General features: G+C 39.2%; 1 protein-coding gene across 1 annotated transcript in view; it reads left to right on the forward strand.

Moving 5' to 3' along the window:
• The window catches only part of LOC138215397 (inactive N-acetylated-alpha-linked acidic dipeptidase-like protein 2), a 471,279-nt gene that overhangs the window by 40,306 nt on the left and 411,678 nt on the right, over nt 1–19,295 (forward strand). Inside the window, exon 2 of the mRNA XM_069177518.1 lies at nt 14,349–14,387. The gene's annotated coding sequence lies outside the window, so the exon portion shown is untranslated. The remainder of the gene's footprint in view (nt 1–14,348; nt 14,388–19,295) is intronic.

Raw genomic sequence — 19,295 nt, forward strand, 5'->3', positions numbered from 1 at the left:
CAGTATGCATGGATTCACAGTGTTGACCTCCATGTGCCGTGTCACCTGTTCTTAAACGGTCCAGAAGGGGCTTTCGGACAAGCCTATTAATAGAGCGCTGAGATGCTGCCTCTTGTTCACAGCTGCAGCAGAGGGCTCGCTTCAGGATCTGACTTCCTCCCCCGTGTAGTTATAAAGCAAAATATATTCTTCTTTGGTGTTTGATGATTACAATCTAAGAAATCTTTTCTCACTCACATTTGCACCCATCATCGAGAGATGATCATCTGAAACTTGAACATCAGTTTCTACAAAATGATTGATCACAATTACTTCTCCCATGTCTTTTAAGGAGAGTTTTTCTGAAATGAAATGAACACGCTTCTACTGTATCTTTTACCGATATGCTTTTTTAAAGATGGTTCTTTGCTCTGTTGTCAGTGCCATAGATGCCTCCACAGCAGAACTTGATTTAGTTGTCATTCACTAGGGCTTATCATGCTTTAGATATTTTCCTTAGGGTAATTGGGATTACACTCTTTTATTGATTTACAGCAAACAGGTTAGCTTTGGTAGGCACTTCGCTAAATCACAAAACATGTTGAATGACTAAAAAAACTGAGCACCAGAACTAGGTATGTTTTCTCCCCTGTGAATCCTCTCCATCTGTGTCAGAAAACATCTAAACTGATAAATTACAGGTGTGCTGCTGCCTGTGTAGCTGAACTTTTAGGCATTGTAGCTTTGGAACAGCCTACAACAAAGCTGAGGCTAGATGCATAGCATTGTATGTATTATGTAAACCTAAAACAACTAGTGGGCAGAAGGTTGGAATGAAATGGAAATGGCTTTTTCTTGGTCAGAAAATATGTTGTGATACTAAAAGAAAATGTACCCTTTCTTCATTGGACCAGAAAACTTGTAGGGGAAACAGCTGGCAAAAACTGAGCTGCAGTGATACATGAGCAGCCTCATTTGTTTATCCTGCAACCTTCTGATGCACAATTTAAGACCAGAGTAACAATATTAAGGAGATCAAAGCTTGATCGTGAAAGTCTCAGTCCTCTGTTACCTTTTTCATACCCACTTCCTTCATCGGAGCTTGATTGACAGACCTGTTGGTGCACCTGAAGTTCAGTAGTACATTCAGTGGTTAATCGCTGATGAACACAAAGTGTGTTCAAATTCCCTCCTCTTCTTCTCGGTTGAATAGCGTGGTGAGTATTCATCACAGAGAGATGGAACAGATATCCTGTGAAACTGTCCAGTTGGAGCCTCATCTGTGAGGGAGGGTTAGCAGAGATAGTTGAGGTTGAAGTTGCATTGTCGTTACACTCTTCATGAAGCGCTGCAGCCATCTCCACCCTTGCTACTCTTAGTTGAATAATTCCCTAAATCCCGAATGCTTCACAACACACTTTATATGAGAATAAACAGCAGATCTTCCCCTTTCTGATGATACAGCTTGTTTCCCTGTACGTCAAAGTGTTGTTAGCTAGTGCAGTTTTGAAATCACAGCTGACCTCTGTACTGTCTCCAACATAAGGCTGATATCACAGGGCCGTATGTCCTGAGTGTGAGTCCCTGTTTGGGCCCCTGGACACCCGCAGTCATTCATGATGTTTATTTCATTCAGGCACTAAACACATTTTTCTTTTTAATGGCTGAGTCATACAGTGTCGCACAAACATGGTTCAGATCACCAGATTCCAGACAATCTCCTCTACACAACGATAAACAGATATCTCTACTGGCAATATTTTATGGTGGCATACATGTGAAAACATAACAATTTTATCAGACAAAATTATTTTTCCTTGATATAAAGGCGAATATAAAAAAAAAAAATCTCTCAGTATTATCAAATTAAATGTTGAAAGATCTGGATAGCCTGGACTGTTCTGAAAAAAACAAGATACAGCCTGAATGTTTAGCCCCAACAATGAACATGATATGAGCTTAAAAGTGAAGGTAGTGAAGTTACCCTGAAGATAGCCTGGGGTTCATGTAGGGTTAGTTATGTAAAGAAGGGGAGTTCCTTTCCAGTTGAAAATATCAGAGGTTATTGTTGGTTTATTTTAAATGACTTTCTTAACATGAGTAGTCACTCCCTCTTATGTTGTACTCCCCCCTCACTTGTGACTGATTAAAACTCAGTGATATGTAAGTGTTCATACACAACATATACTTCTACAGTGATGAACTCACTGAGTGCAGCCACTCCATTAGTTTCCTCCCCACGTCCGTAACCTGAGTGACCTTCTCTGTGATTATGTGTCATGATGGATGTGGCCAGGTACCTCCATTTAATCATATTGATAGTCATGGTGGAGAATTTACTACCTCGGACTGGTAGCATGGCAGTGACATATGTTCAAACACCCACACACACATACATACATACATACATACACACTACCACATATGTGCTCTGCCAACACATAAGTCCCATTCATTTTACAGTCCTGATGTATTGCAGGTAACAACAGCAAGACCACGTCCCACCAATTCTGAAAATATCTATTTAAATTTCTGAACAATAATAACAAAACTGGTGGAAACAGCAAAGCCACTCGTCTCCCATCAATGAGAAAAAAGATGGAGCTACTGTCTCAGTTTATTAGGTATGTTCAGCTAAAACAGTCTAATGCAACAGTCCTGCGATACATCAGTCCCTCCATGGTTTTGATTTTTTTTTTTTTTTTTTTTTTTTTCTGATTGTTGCAATCCCAAATGTTTGATTTCGTGGCGACTTTTCTCAAAAAAAAAATGTTTTTAAGATGTATTTTTTTTCTTTTTATATATAACATGTAATCACTTCCTATGATAATAAGCTTGCTGCACATTTAAAATGAATGAGCACTGAATGAATCACAAAGTGAGACATCACCTCTCCTTGCTGAAGTATCTGCTCAGTGTTTCCTTTAGCTGGAGGCATGTAGTAGTTGAACTGGACCAACACACTCATGAAGACCGGAGCAGCTAAGTGCAAACAGACATATAGCTCATAAGGAAAAGACGAAAACGTACCGTAAATATTGTTTGTCCCTCACATACCTCTGCAACCGTTCATCCTATGTGCTTTAAACTTGGTGAGTGTAGTGTCGGGGACCTGAGGATGTGCATTGTTGAATTTTGTGTAATTACAACACGTGACACATTTAATATTAATAAACTTTAATAAAGTGGCAACCGGCACTCTGTGTTGCAGTGGGGATCAGTTCCAGAGACGTCCCTGAGATTTTGCAGAATGGGTCGAATTGATGTCACAGTATCCTTGACCTTTGACCCCCCAAATCCAGTTCACCCTTGTTACAAAGTGAATCCTTAATTCTTTTGATGAAGTTTGATAACATTTCTTCATGGCATACAGTATTTGAGGTATCGTGTCCATGAGTACGGGACGGACATTATCCCCAATCAGCTAAACTGGACCAACTTCAGGCTACATCATTGGGCTGGTAAGAGTCAGGCAGATGCTGGACAAAGTTTGATATTGGCTCTGAATTAGTTGCTGAATTGTCTGGTGGCTTTTGATTTTAATTGCCTGAATAATTGTTGGCATGTAAGAAAACCCTGTTGTAGTTCAAATTGTAGTCTCTAGACTGCTGTGATATATATATAAAAAAAAAATTAAAAAATTAAAAAAAATCACTGCAGAACAGATCATATGCATCTTCCACTCATTTGCTGCTCCATATTATTATTGGAATTGTTATCTTACAAAATGACAAAGATGTAGTCTTTACATTTAGTGGGAGTGGCCCGTGTGAAGCAAGTCTTGGCCACCCAGAAAGGCTGACTAAAGATGAACACTGTCAGTCCAGCATCGAAAAAAATAAGCTACAAGTAAGTCAGAAATCCGCCTATTTGTCTGCAGGAACAAAGCAGCTGGTCTGACATGTTGAACATCCATGTGGAGCTTTAAACAGTCTCCTCAGAGTCACCACTACACAGGGCATGTTCTCATGTGTGCAGCACTAACAATACCCAGAGAGGAACATACTGCTCGCTGGTCACAATCTTCATGCCTCCTTCTGCTTGACCTACCATTCTGATAGCTTGCTGGATGGCCTCTGCAAATTCACACTTTGCCACGTAAACCAAATGTCAAACCCATCCATGCTCAGCTTTTCCACAGCGCAGTCATCCTCCAGACGTAATGGGACAGTGCATCACTTGTGCACAGTGTTAGCTGTTCAAACTACATACAACACAGTTCATAAGGCACTGACTCTGCATGCATGTTACATGTACCGTGGGGTAGCCATGACTTCCAGACATATTGTGCTTGTAAAGACTTGCAATTTACTGCGTGCAGTTTTTTGGGTGTGATGTTTTGCAGAATGTACATGGCAAACATGTTCACTGCATGTTGTTGTATTTATGATTGTGTAACTGACCAATACACGTTTGAATGCGTAGACCCACGTGAAGGGTGACGGGATACAGTCTGAAATATTTCCAAACCTTGGAAATAAAACCTTGCCGAGTGTCGTGTTAGATGCCAGACGGTGAACGGTAGAGATGGAGAACATTTCTATTCATTCACGTCTTCAGACGAATGGACAGAATGGTGGAATGGTCTGAGCTCGTTGGCTGTATATTTCCATCACATTTAGGTTTAACTTCAATAATGGACTTTGGTTGGTGCAACTTCAGTGTCATTATGCATTAGGTCAGAAATACCACAGATTTCAGAAAATGCACGTTTCCCATTTCAAAATTATGACTTCGATGTTGATTTGAATGTTTTTCACAAGTTAGAAAATAGTACTCATGGTAACTCTGATATTAAATGAATGCCATTTCCTCTGAGTTAACAATTTGGCATCATGTTCTCACTTCCATCCATCCATCCATCATCCACTTATCCGGGGTTGGGTCGCAGTGGCAGCAGGCAAAGCAAGCTGACTCAGACTTCTCTCCCCCCGCAACATTTTCCAGCTCATGCTGGGGGATCCCGAGGCATTCCCAGGCCAGCCGGGAGATATAATCCCTCCAGCGTGTCCTGGGCCTTCCCCGGGGTCTCCTGCCAGTTGGGCAGTTTTTTCTTATAAAATCTGAGGGCTGAGGGAGAGTGGCTAAAAGGACAGGGACGAAGATGAAGAAGACAGGAAGGTGAAAGATTGAATAAAGCGCTGAAGGGAAAGAGGAGTTAAGAGGCTGAGAATGAGCGGGAACTGTAAGTGAAGGACAGACTGTGGTGAGAGAGAAGGGAGGTACAGGCGGCTGGAGCTGAGCAGATGGAAAGTTCAGACCCTGCTTGTTTTCTCTGAAATGTCACAACCGTAGAAAAGGTTTTGTAAAGCATCCATCACGGTGGACCTGCACCTTCCAAGAATAGTCACGGGGCTTTGGAAATGAGACCTCCGCATTGAACTGTTGAGGCAATCACCGCACTGCTCACAGAGAGGAGGAAATGGAGAGGAGAGGATCTGAGGACGAATGAGTGGAGGCGAGAAGAGAGGTGAGAAGGGTTGGCATTGAAACTGATACTAGCCTATATTTTGTGTTGATAATATCTTTTCATTTTGAAGACCCTCTTAAACAACTTTTAGAATATTCTGCTGGTTTTACAGACTGATGACATGATGAGTCCAAACAACAAAACATGTCCTTTATCCTGTTATGTCTGTGGTTCAGGTCTGGTTGAGGTGTTTTAGTTAAAGGGGTATTTTCAGCTGCCCTTCAAGGGTGTATTGGGATGCAGGTACCACTAAGCAAATGGCTGTCAATAGGACACTGTGGTTTCATTTGAAATGCCATATATGTTGGTGCTACTGGGACTCCGTGTGGAGATTGCAAGAACTGTGATTGAGTAGCATGAAGGCCTGTGATTTCAGACGCCACTGGATATTGTTGTCGCAGGCGAAGAAAGTCACTCTTTTTGGCTTTTTGCTAGATACATTTACCAAAGACAACAATGCACGTGGATATGCATGTTTCATAGAATGCATATAAAAGTAGACGCAGCTTCCGGGTCCAAAAAACGAGGCCAATACAGAAGTGCTTCAAGCTGCAATACCAGCGAGTGCCACTAGAGGTTAGCTCCAAAAAGCCTCCGGCTCCATAGACTCCCATTCAACTTCTCTTATCAAATACAAAGTCGATAAAATGCCTCCAGCAGTTATCTCAGTGTTGTTAGCTAAAGTCACTCCTTCTTATTAGTTTTCTGGAGGTCCATCTGAAAATAATCCCTCATTCATTAGAAAAGAAGATTCAAGAAGACCTGTTTTTGGGGGCGTGTCTTTTTGATTGACATGTCTGTGGTGCAGTCAGGTTACAGCTATCGGCAGGTGGGACGTAGTATCGTCAGGTTTCCAATCAGATCGGCCAGATCCATCACTGGCTCCTCCCCCAGCTCATCCAAATATGGTCACTTCCTGCTCCAAACTGCTCCAAGCTGTTCACCCCTCAGTGGTTATTTGTTTTTAGCATTCAGTTCATGTAGTTTGTTGCTGATTTATAGTATTTAACTTTGCTTCAAAGTTACTGCATTTCCAAAATGTCTATAAGTGCTGTAATGACGTAATGATGTGCTGTCATTTTCTAAAAAGGATGGATTTCATATTTTCAGAGTGAATGATAGGATGAGGAGATAGGTTATGGGAAGAAAAAAAGAGGAAACAGGAACATGGAAAATTTCAAGGAAGTGAAATGATTTCACGTCGACAAAATGTTGAAAAGAGACAAGAATTGATCCATAACCAGCCCAGGAGTCAGGAAGACGACCTCTACTTCTTTGACGGTTCTTTTTGTCAGTTATAATAATTCATGGTTTTGTTATACTGTTAATGAGGCGTTTTCATTCATTTTTGTTGCCACGTTAGTGAAATTATCACTTGATTTAAGCTCTGATCATGTGAATGCATTAGAAAGTCAACTTCCCTTTTTTTCAAGTTTAATTGAATCAATATCATTGATATTCTAAATTGTAATCTACATAACGACTATATGGATCCAACTTGATGAGAAACGGAGTAGATGGAGTATAATGATGTACTTACCAGCCCTAGGATTTATGTAGAGTCCTACATGTGTCTGTATGTTTGCAGATATTTCCAGAGTTGGGTGATAAATCTCTTTGGGAAACGCTTTCATTACAACTGATACTTACTCAATGTGATTATGAAGGAGGTACTTTCAATACATCAACCATAAATCCAGATTTATTTATTTTTTATCATTAAGGGAAACATCAGTGCCATGTTCGAAAGAGAGAAATATGGATTTTGGTTCAAAACTTCCTGTAAAAAATGTCTCACTATAGTACTCCCTCAGATATTGTGTGATGGTTTAGCAACTTAATGCTATTTGATATTTGTCTTATTATGTTTTATTCTCCACAACACAGTCGGGGAAAAAACACAAGGATCATTTCATGTTTGGATGTTTTTAATATTGGCCGACAAATGTGCTGACACTCTTTATGAGAGGAGGATGAGGATGTTCTAGAGAACACAGAGGCTTTAAATAGATGACCAACGCTGTGATTCTTCTGGTGAGGACAGTTTATGAAATAATCATATAGAGGTCCATTGTCAAACCTCTGAAAAAGCAGCCTGACAACAAACATCTTTACTCAAGGTGTACTTAGAACTGAATATTACTGTGGGTCTTTTCAACTGCACGTGATTTAACTGTTGTCTGAACTGGAGATCAGAAAGAACCTGCAGCATATCTACACCTCATCCCGGTATATTTCAAATACAGGATTATTATCCTCATCGTTGGTTTAATCTTTCCATGTCACCGTACTCTTCTTTTTGTTATTTGCATTTTGCAGAGCAATGTTATGATCTGTGGACACTCCTTAATAGTTAACTCCACATTTACACATGTACAAACAAATAAATAAAGCACAGTGTAGCGATAGGATTCCACAAGGGACCTTCTTTTTTTTATTTTCCTCAGCTACTACTATATATATATATATATATATGATGTATCCTCCGTCCATGTGAGCTATTGTGGAACAGAGTGTTCCTTTGTGAATGAATGAGACTTTTTATAGCCTGTGTTACGCAGATTTTTGGCTGCATATGAATTTTATATGACATGCAAAGTGCTCGAGGTTCCCAGGCATTTATGGACAAAATATTTTAGTCTGACTTTGCAGAAGTGTGAAAAGCAAGTCTTTTATTGGATGTGTGTGTGTGTGTGTGTGGGGGGGGGATTAATAAGAAGATGCTTGCTGGTAATTTATGTTGTGTAAACAAGACAACAAGGCTGTTACTGATTTACATTCATTTGCGGTAGCGACGGCAGATAAAATGTAAGGAGAACGTTGTTTGTTGTCCTTTTATCGGTGCATCTTAAAAAGAGAGCTTTAGGGGTTTGAAAAGCGTGTTTGAAAAATGAAAGTAGTGACTCTTTTATTTTGTAGGTGTAAAGGACAAGATTTGACATTTTGAAAGACCAGGATTTCATTTCTTAACAAGACATGTATTTATTTATGAGAAATCGGATGCAATAACAACTGCCCATTGAAAGGGATTGTTTCTACAGTTTTCAAGGTCAGTCTTAATATATAATTCTTAAACTAGGCCTAAGCAATGGTGTACTTTCCTGTTGTTGTAATACTACAACTCTAATATAGCAATTTAACAAAAAAATATCATGTTTATTGTGAAATGATTCACCTTTACTGACAAACCCTCAAAGAACTGTCATGCAAACATGTACCATTCAGCCTGCAACGATACTGTTTTTTTTATTTTGTTTTTGTTACTTATTTTACTCTAGCCCTCTCATTAGTATGTTTTTTTTTATTAGTGTATGAGCCATGACTTGATATACGAGGACTAAATTACTGGAATTAATTCAACAGGTGGCCAGAAACATGATGTCTTCTCCTCTGTGTCTCCTGGTGGTTTACTGTTTGCTGACATAGTTCTAAGCTTTATATGATTACAATAAGTCTGCATGTTGCAGTTTGTTGATGTGACCCCTAGTGACCCAAAAATCAATTAAAAAGCCAAATAAATCAATTATGGTGTGATGTTGTTAAAACACAGCAAAACCTTTTTTCCTAAAAAATCTGTAAAATATAAATAAAAACGGAATAAAATGATTTGCAAATCATGTAAACCTATATTTAATTGAAGAAAGAACAAATGCATAAGAAATTATACCATATAAAATTTTGAAACTGAGAAATTTGATTGTTTTATGAAAAATATATGCTTATTTTGAATTTGATGTTGGCAACAGAAAAGTTGGGACAACATTTTTAAAACTTTTTTTGGAAACAGGGTTGTACGATGAATGGTACAAAATATCTGGGGGCCATTAAACCTTCCATGACCATAACCAACATAGTTTTTGTGTCAACATATAAAAGCAGGCAGTGCATGCAGTGATGCACTTGATAGTGGTAATAAATATAAATTACCACTACTATTATATTATAAATGACTTGGTGAGTACAGTGTCACAGTATCGACTAAAATAAGATAAACCCAGGGATGTTTTAAACCATAATTTTCCCTTTATTTCTTTTAAACTTGAATGTCTCTAAATATCACTAGAACTAATTATTTTTAACAGCCCATTCCAAACTAAACAGAGACCACTCACACAGTCATTCAGCTGGGAATGCCTTTTGAATTAAATGTTGGATCCAATTTAACAACTGACTTGCTGAATTAAAACCAATGTTTGTATTTATGATAGTCAGTTATGAGAAGCAGTTTTGGAGTTCTTGAAGGCTGGATGATGCAGGACATATTCTTGGTTTGAACAGTTTACTGACCAAACTCTTTAAAATCAACCAAACTCTAAGCCATGAGGTATATTTCGATTTGATTTCTCAGTGAAAGCAGTGCTGATAGATATTACATGCGTTCGACAAGATCAGGTTTAAATCAGTAACTGACTACTTAACTTATTGTCTCAGGACAGAAAAGTACAGACAATCCAGATTTCTGAGGATAATGAAGTTAATTAACTGATTTTGTGTTTTGTGTTTGATTTGTTTTTGGTTTTCTGTGACTTTTCTTTCATAAACTTCCACCACACACGCCTTAGCATTCACTGCTACTGTGTCATATTTAAAATACTCGATTGTTCTTGTTGCCATATGGTGAAACTACATCTTAATGGTTGATATTAGTCACTGTTTATAATGATTATTTAAAGTATGCCTCTGGTGTTCCTCAAAGTCACTGGTGTGTTTAAGGACCCTCGAACAATCAGGGGAGGAAGTGTGTGGAGAACATAATGCAAAGCTATTTCAATCATCTCAATGATTTTAAACAACTGTCATCATGATATATAAATAATCTGGTTTTGAGCACATGTAAAAGTTTTGCATTGACACTTCCGATGTGGATATCTGACCTTCAGAATAAAAGGAACGGGGGAGTTGATGTTTAGGTAAGATAAAATATATATGCCCACTGAATAAAAACAGAAAGAAAATAGTAATAATACAATATGTGTGCTCTACCAAAAAAAGGCCCTTAAGATAAATTCCCACATATAGACTCAGAGGAGGAGGTAGACCTAATTTTAAAGGGTCATCTATCACAGCTTTAATGTAGTCATACATCTAATAAATGAATCAGATGGAATCTGGAATGTATCTTGAAGCAAGTATTTATTTTATGTTGACAAACACAACGCATAAGTAAATAAAAAGGAAGAACAAGAAGGAGCAACTTAATTCAAGAAGCATTGTGAGTTCAAAGTATTACTTTTAATTTTGAAAAGAAATACATTTATTTGACTTCAGACAAGTGACCTTAAGAAAACATTAAAGCCAAGAAATGTACGAATTTATTTTAAGACTTCTATTGCACAGAATATAAAGGCTACTAACGACATCATAATTTGTCAAATAAAAAGTTCTCTCGTAGTTTGCGGAGGAAATAAAGAACTGTGATTTGACCACCAATGTACAGGACGGGCATCCCAAGCACAAGTTGTACTATCAAATACGTAGTGTGAACCATAATAGTTTTGCCTGTCTCATATCTGAATGTTTTCATGTGTGGCTTTGCTGCAGTTACTCTGCTTGCTAGCATGTGTCACAGCTGAAAATAGCTCAGAATATGGATATACAGACAAGTAGATTCACTGAGGTTTATATCATAGACTGTTAAATCATTTAGGGTAATACCATCATAATTTCCTCTTTAGTTTTAAAATGCCTAGCCTTGTGTTTTTACCCTTTACATTTGAGTCTACATTTTCATCCTGGACTTTAAGATATCTGAGTGTGAAAACGTTACAAACCTTCAGTGTGCTGTCTGGCACATTCAAAGGAGAAACATAACAGCTTTGAAATAAAGTTATTTCCGAGGCAGACTTTTTAAAGTAAAACTGAATTATCTAACCCGCTGCTACATGAGGAGTGAAAAAAGGAAAAAGGAGCAAAGTAGAAAATTAGATTAAAGAAAGACAGGTCAAAGCCGACGTGAAAACAGTTTCATTTGGCCCGTCTCCTCTTTTGTTCTGTTCTCCACCACAAGCATTCCTTTTTTTTTTTTACTCACCCTTTGCACAATTACAAAGGAATCCTAAGTAACACAGTGAATATATATACATATATACATGTGTTCAGCTTCACAGCAGTGCTCTCACAATCACAATTTAATGATTAACTGTCAAAAGTTATTATCTTCCTGTTCAGATGTACAATAAGAAAAAAAAGTGGCAGATAAAAACAGCCACAGGAAGAAGGCCTTCGCTAATGGGACGGGTTATTTTGTCTTTTCTCGTGCTCATATTTCTGATCTTGAGCTTTTATATTCTGAGTCTGCATTCCTCTCCCTTTCAGAGTGTACCTTACTTTTAAAGAAGTACGAAAGACATTTACTGCACTTGAGTAATCAATAAATAACCAGCCCTTCACTCTGCTGCTCTTTTTTTAACCTCTCTAATCCCCACCGCAGTGGAGCGGTAACTCTGTAACAGAACAGCCTGACCTCTTGCTCAATTCAGGGAAAGCCCGCACACATTTATAATTAAGAGATCCATTTTTACCTCTCTGGAGTCTGATCATTTCTATTTTAGAAAGTGGGTAAGGATTGTTGAAAGGACTTAAAGGAACAGAAGAAAGCCAGATGCGAGCACAATTTCAAACATAAAGTTGCTTCATACTGAAAGAAGAGAGTTTTCACTTATTCACATTTTTTTTTTAGCTCAGCTAGTGAAACAGCAGTGGTGTTGAGTTGGTCCACCACTTTGATTCTTACAGAAATCAAAAAGCAACGAATGGATTTCCATGAGATTTAGTGCAGAACACGATGATACTTAGGTCTTCTGGTGATCCCATTACTTTTCCACTATCAGGTCAAACCTGTCAAATGTGGTAACAAACGTTTCTTGACAAAACTGAACTGCACCATTTGACTGTTGTAAGGATTCATATTACAGCGTGAACTGTTTAACTGAGTAAAGAGAAATGACAGCTTTATGGATTTATTCCATTCATTCAGAATTTTTGTCCAAATTGAACCAGCATGGCCATCAGAACTTTCTGCAGCACAATGAGCCAAAACACCTCCAGGCTCGGTTAAGGACTGCTTGATCAAGAAGTGGAGTGATGGAGTGCATCAGATGACCCGACCGAAAACACAACAGACATGGTTTGGGATGTGTTAGAGCACAGATTGAAGGAAAAGCAGCCAACAAGTGCTCAGCACACGTGAGAACAGGGTCCCAATGGATCAGGGAATATCAGGCAATTTGATCATGTTTTTGGGCCAAGTCCTGGAATATTACAGAATTTTCTATGTATGTTTAGATTTTAGGTTGCCATTTACCAACATATAATATTTTATGTGTAAGTAGCTGTAAAGTTAGTTAGCTAGTTATTGTCAGTGTGTATGCAACCATCATCCATCAGTGACTTCCCCCGTTGGGAAGCCTCCAGTTCAGATTCTGTCCGTCACCATCTTGATAGTTCGGAGCGGTTTGGAGCAGGAAGTGACCATATTTGGACGAGCTGGGGGAGGAGCCAGCGGTGGATCTGACCGATCTGATCGGAAACCTGACGACACTACGTCCCGCCCACCGATAGCTGTAACCTGACTGCACCACAGGCCTGTCAATCAAACAGACACGCCCCCAAAACCAGGTCTTCTTGAATCTTCTTTTCTAATGAATGAGGGATTATTTTCAGATGGACCTCCAGAAAACTAATAAGAAGGAGTGACTTTAGCTAACAACACCGAGAGAACTGATGGACACATTTTATTCACTTTGGATTTGATGAGAGAAGTTGAATGGGAGTCTATGGAGCCGGAGGCTTTTTGGAGCCGACCTCTAGTGGCATTCGGTGGTATTGCATCTGAAGACACTTCTGGATCAACCTCATTCTTCAGGCTTGAAAGCTACGAACACTTTTTATTCAGTCTGTGGGTATATGTTTGGTAGCATTAGTGCTCACTGACACAAATTAAAATGTAGTTTATGAGGCTGTGAGCTAATTACCATTATTGTTAGATAAATTATTTCCCTCTGAAACCAGTATTTAGACATGTTTTTAATTTATTTTAATATCAAACAGATGAACATGTGTCAGCCTGTTTCTAACAGACATATGGCAATGTCCTGTCTGTTCAGCACAACAGCAGCATGTTTTTCTGTTCATTATATCTCATGGAGATTCAGCTCTTTAGTCACTGACAGTGAGGGAGTGTAACATTTGACTCAGAGTGGGAACTCTGTGAAAACTCCTTCAGGACTGCTGGCAAAGCTCCCTGAGTCACCTCATGCAGTTGGTTGAGAAAGTAAAATGTTACTTAAGCAAAACGTGGTTACTTAGAGAAATCTTAATTTTAAATCAGGCTTTGTTTAAACTTTTTTTTGCTTCCTATATAAATCCAGATTCATTAATTTGTAGTTCTGATCCAGTATCTAGTATCACTCTGCTCTGGAAAGAATGTGTAGTTGTGTCCAAACTGTTTTGCATTTTTCCTTTCATACATCTTTTAGTCTGGATACGAGTTCCTCCAGTTTCTTTACACACACACACACACACACACACACACACACACACACACACACACACACACATTGGAAAAAAGCACATCTACCCACTTTGTCCATCTGTAGGATGTTGAAGGTTCACTGGCATCCTCTCTCTCTCTCAGCCTTTATCTGTACTATTTTCAGAGTAGTAAGTGAAGTATTGCGAGAAGTGATACAAAAGATTCCTTCTCGAGGGAGGAGAAACAAACTGAAGCAGAGGAAATACTTTGTAAAATACCCCTCCCTCTCTCCAGCTCTGTCTCACACCCCGACTCTTTCCTGGAGCGGTTACTTCAGATGCTCGGACAAAAAAAAAAGAACACTTTTCACTGTGTTAAATAATGCAGGTAGTCCACAATTCTTTCATCTCTCCTTTCTCTTTCCAGGTCATTGGAAGCATCAGATCCAGAACCAGCCCATTAGCCGTAAGTAACAATGCAAACACATTTCTGTTTTGTTTTTTATGTCTATTACATAGTTAGGTAGTTACACATCTCCTGCTTGAAACATTTGATGCCAGTTTGCAACAGAAATGTCGGCGTTCACTGATGATTTGTACATTGCTGGTTAATTTGGGAAGAAACAGAACTGTCTGGTTAATATTAAGCACCGCCTCCAAAGAAAAAACACTGAAGTCCATTTCAAACAGGAAGAAAATGGTTTTCAGGAAAATCTTTTCCAAAAACAGAAAATAGAATATTAGCTGGGTGCAACAATTCAAATATTGGGGTTGGGTTACATGCAGCATTTGAAGGCCAATGTAGTGGCCTTCGATTGGTGTTTTATATTATTTTTATAATGCAGCCGCGTTGAGCTGTCGGCTTCCTTCTAGTCAATCGGGGTGGTGCTTGGATCGGTCTCTCGTCTTAGTTCAGACTGTCAATCAAAATCCAATCTGTGCTCGTATTTGATTGGAATCCAATCATACGTAAGAAGAAGTTAGAATAGCCAAAATGATTCACTTTATTTGTGCTGAACCATCTGAAACAGACGTTTGACCAGATTCTTCAGCATGTTCTGATGTCTGAGAGAAGCCTCCATGTTGTAGAGAGCCAGGTACTCGTGCAGTAGTGTGAGGTGTTGTACTGCATAATCAGGACTGTCCTGATCCTCTGTTAGAGGCTTTTGTTCTCTAGTTTATTTCCCTTGTTCATGTTCTGTGGTCAGCTTGTTCCACATTAAGGGTTTCAATCTGGGGACCCTCATTGGAAGCTTCTCTCACCAGGCTTTGATGTCCTAAACTGTTAATTCAAAGGTGATGACACTTTCTCTGCAACTATAATTCAGGAAGTATCAAACTGTGAGTTCGTTGCTGGTGCTCGTCTCTGGACCACCAATGAAGTTTGGGTGCTCATATTTTTTCATCATGATACTCATCATACTACGCTGCCAGTTGGTTCCAGTGCAGCGCCATTTCACAGCCTGTCCTTCAGAGTCTCTAACTATATGGGACATAGTTGGAGGTGGATTTACGTGCACTAATGGCATCCCTCATTTCTTATTATGTACAGATAGTAGGGGTGGAACGATTCGAAAAAATTACAGTTTGGTTCATGTCACTGTTTTCTGCTTGTGGTTTTCAGCATGGTACATTTTTGTTTTTTATATATTTGATAAAAAACGGTAACAAATGTTTGTCGAAACAAAATTCTGGCTAAGAACACAAGAAACATAAACGTTTTTCGTTGTTAAATCTTACTCTTATTAGTGCAAACAAAAAGTACAGCTTTGTTATTTTTGAATAAAAATGGCCTCATTAGCCTGCTGCTCTGTCATAAAGTGGGGTTGGCTGCAAATTGGAACTTTATTTCAGTGTGCGTTCACAGTTACGTAACTTTCAGGAGCCCTGGAGGTGCATTCATTCGTCTGTGGTAAGAGCTGTGAAGGTTGGAAAACTCTGACAACCTGGATGGACAGGAGCGGATATACTGCAGGACTTTATCATATGCTGAAATCCTGCATCCTCCATGACTGCATGTGGCTGCATAACTTTGGCTGTAAACACCTCCAGTTGTAGTTCTGTTTAAAAAATGCTGGGAGGAGTTGCAGTTTCCTACCAGACTCTGTCCTGTCTGTCTTTTTAGATGGTTCACCATATTGGACTTATTCTTGCTAGCACAAAAAACATGTGTTGCAAAAGGCTTTAAAACAGTCGTCATTTTATGCACCACTTCTTTCTGTGATTGTCACAGGTAACGCTGAACCTGTTAATGCTCCCGTCCAGCAGAGACACCATGCTGGTGGACCTTTCACTGGCTTATTGGCGCATGTTTTTTATACCGATGGGAAATGGATTTTTTTTTTCTTTCCCGACATGGCCCCAACTGTGACCAGCAAATGAAACAGGTCCTATTTTTTACTTGAACCGCTCTACCCTAACACATAGTGATAGCGACACCTAGCACTCACAATAGAAGCTGCTTTTTCATATTTTCAATAGAACCATATTTGTATCATAACAGAGGTCTCATAAATGAAGGTGTCAGGACACAGTTCATTTAGGCTCATGTAGTATCTCCAACATACCAGAGGACATTTCCACTGATGGTCTATGGTTGCTTTTGTTGTTCTTTATCACCCTGACAAACAAACAAACAAACAAACAAACATTCTGCTAAAGTTGTCCTCCCTCGTTTGGATGGCTGAGGAGTGTGTTGGGGTTCATGTTAGTCAGGATACAGCCTCTGGCAGTCATTTTCTCTAACTCAGTAATAGTTTCTGATGATACCTCAGCACCTTTCTGCTCCCCTACATTAACAAAGCTATTTGGGAGACTGAAATGTCAACCCCTTTTTTTGTTTTTTTCATTCTTTTGTGTCATAGATGGCTTTGTTTACGACTATATCCGCCTGCGATTTGGTGTGTGTGCACATATGACGCCTGCCCTCAGTGCGTCTGCTTCACTGCTCCATTTGATTACTCTCTCCAGTGGCACTCTGGGAAATGTTAATGGAGGGCAGTTAATGTCAGATACAGTTCACCACCGTCTGTTCTCGACCCACCATCACCCCCAACGAGAGACGGATAGATCCAGTGGAGAAAGATTTAGCAAGCAGGGTCACGGAGTCAAAGAAGAACACCCACTGCTGCACCGGGTCAGACTGCTTCAGTACGTGTCTGTGTGCTCGTACTTCCTCGTGCTCGGTGCCAAAGCTTCACGTGTTTCTGACTGAAGTGTGCGCTGATGTGTAAAGCATTTACATCACTGTGAAACAGAGAGACAGTCAGCTACATCTGGTCCAGCGGCCCGTCGGCCACACCGGCTACTGTTGCTGCAAAACGGTCACAGTTTTCACACACACACACACACACACACACACAAACAGACACACACACACACACACACACACACACACACACAAACAGACACACACACACACACACACACACACACACACACTGCTCGCTCTATTGCCTCTTTGACCTGAGATTGTTGTGTGCTGCTAGTCACATCCACAGAAGCACTGGGCCATAAACACACACACACACACACACACACACACACACACACACACACACACACACACACACACACACACACACACACACACACACACACACACACACACACACACACACACACACAATGATTTATGGCCTCCAATATAGTCAATAAGAGGCAGGGCCAAGATGAAGGACTTGGGCAGCAGCTAGCAGGACACACACATGGAAAACACACACACACACACACACACACACACACACACACACACACACACACACACACACACACACACACACACTGTTGTCCATTAGCTAACATGAGTGAGCTTCTTTTTACTTTGGCTCTCTTCATTACGTTCCTGTTTATTTCAGTTGTTGCCTCCTCCATGTAAAAAACATAAGCTGTATATAACCAGTGTACAAAACTATCATGTTAAAAAATAGGTGTGTCTCATGGAAATAGTTGAGTTTTTTGACATATTTGGACAAGCAAACATTTGATCCTCTTTAATTTAGTGTCCACAGATAAACCACTGAAACAACCTTTGTTGAAACTGAATAAACCTTTGTTTATTCAACAAAGCTATGATTTGATGTAACATTATTTCTTTGAAAAATGAAGTACATTTTTGGCCCCAGAATTTTTATTTGAAAAGAATTGGAGCAGAAATAACTTCTTCTAGACCGTTTTGCATAACCGTCCACCATCTCTGATGTCAACTTTCTAAAACAGTTGACCACACATGCTAAATTCCTTTAGCTGCATATGTTTGAGGGTTTTAATGCATGTACGATTCCCCAAAACATTTCAATGGGATTCACATCCGACCTATGAGGCTGGATGGAAAAGGCAAAATGAAAATGTAAAAGTCTTGAGTGAGAGAGCGATAACGTTACACCACTAGTAGAAGCCCTTGTTACAGGTTTGAAGTCCTCTAGTGCTTCATGCACGGTCCATGCATACATGTAGGATTTGACCTTGTCTTCTTTTCTTGATGAAGACATTCAATAAGCTTCTATTTTTTTTTCTTTTTGAGCCATTCTTTAGTGGATTTGCTGTTTAGCTCAGGATAATCTTCCCGTTGATGGTTTCCGTCCAGGCTTAAACTTTTGGACAGATGGCTTCATATTGTGTTAAAGCCCCCTTTGATCCAATAAATAGTTCATAGAGGAACCAATGAGTGCAAGCAGTGACAACAATGTTTGTTTTATTGTGTATATGGCCTTACCTTCAGGCATTATTTCAAAGATGGTCAAGAGTTTCATTGTCCAAATATATCCAAGAAAGTTTACATTTTCTATGGGATGTACTGTATGTATTTTTCCACATAACTGTATACAAGATGGCATGTGGACAGGTGTGTGGTTGTCATGACAGCACCACTGAATTGATGCTTCAACCTTTAGCCCTCGATCATTCACGGATTTCCTATACAAGAAAATTCCATAACTATAAACACACAGCTGAAATCTTCACATTTTACTTTTTACGATGATGATCGTAATCCAATTAATCTGTTCATATTTATGATGTCAATGATAACCTGTGAATACATAGGCAGGCAACATAAGATATTCTTTTTAAATAAAAATAGTCATTAATCATGTCTAAAATTAATATTCCAAATGACAGATTATAAACAGCCTGAAATATTCTGATTACTTTATCATCTGCACAGCCTTTACATCCCTCCTATCCTCACTAACTTTTAATAAATACAGGAGTATCCGTTAGCTTCGAAGTAAAATCAACTCTTGTTTTTGGAATTACTTAAACTGTGTTTTCAAATGAAATAATGGTTCATTAGACTTTGATTGTTGAGCTGTTCCTGGACCATAAAACAAGGATAACAATTTCAAAAACGGGGAAAACAAGGCACTTTAATTAC

Source organism: Embiotoca jacksoni, unplaced genomic scaffold, assembly GCF_022577435.1.
Source record: "Embiotoca jacksoni isolate LCO1_2020_lvr unplaced genomic scaffold, fEmbJac1.0.p SCAF_74, whole genome shotgun sequence".
Lineage (NCBI taxonomy): Eukaryota > Metazoa > Chordata > Actinopteri > Embiotocidae > Embiotoca > Embiotoca jacksoni.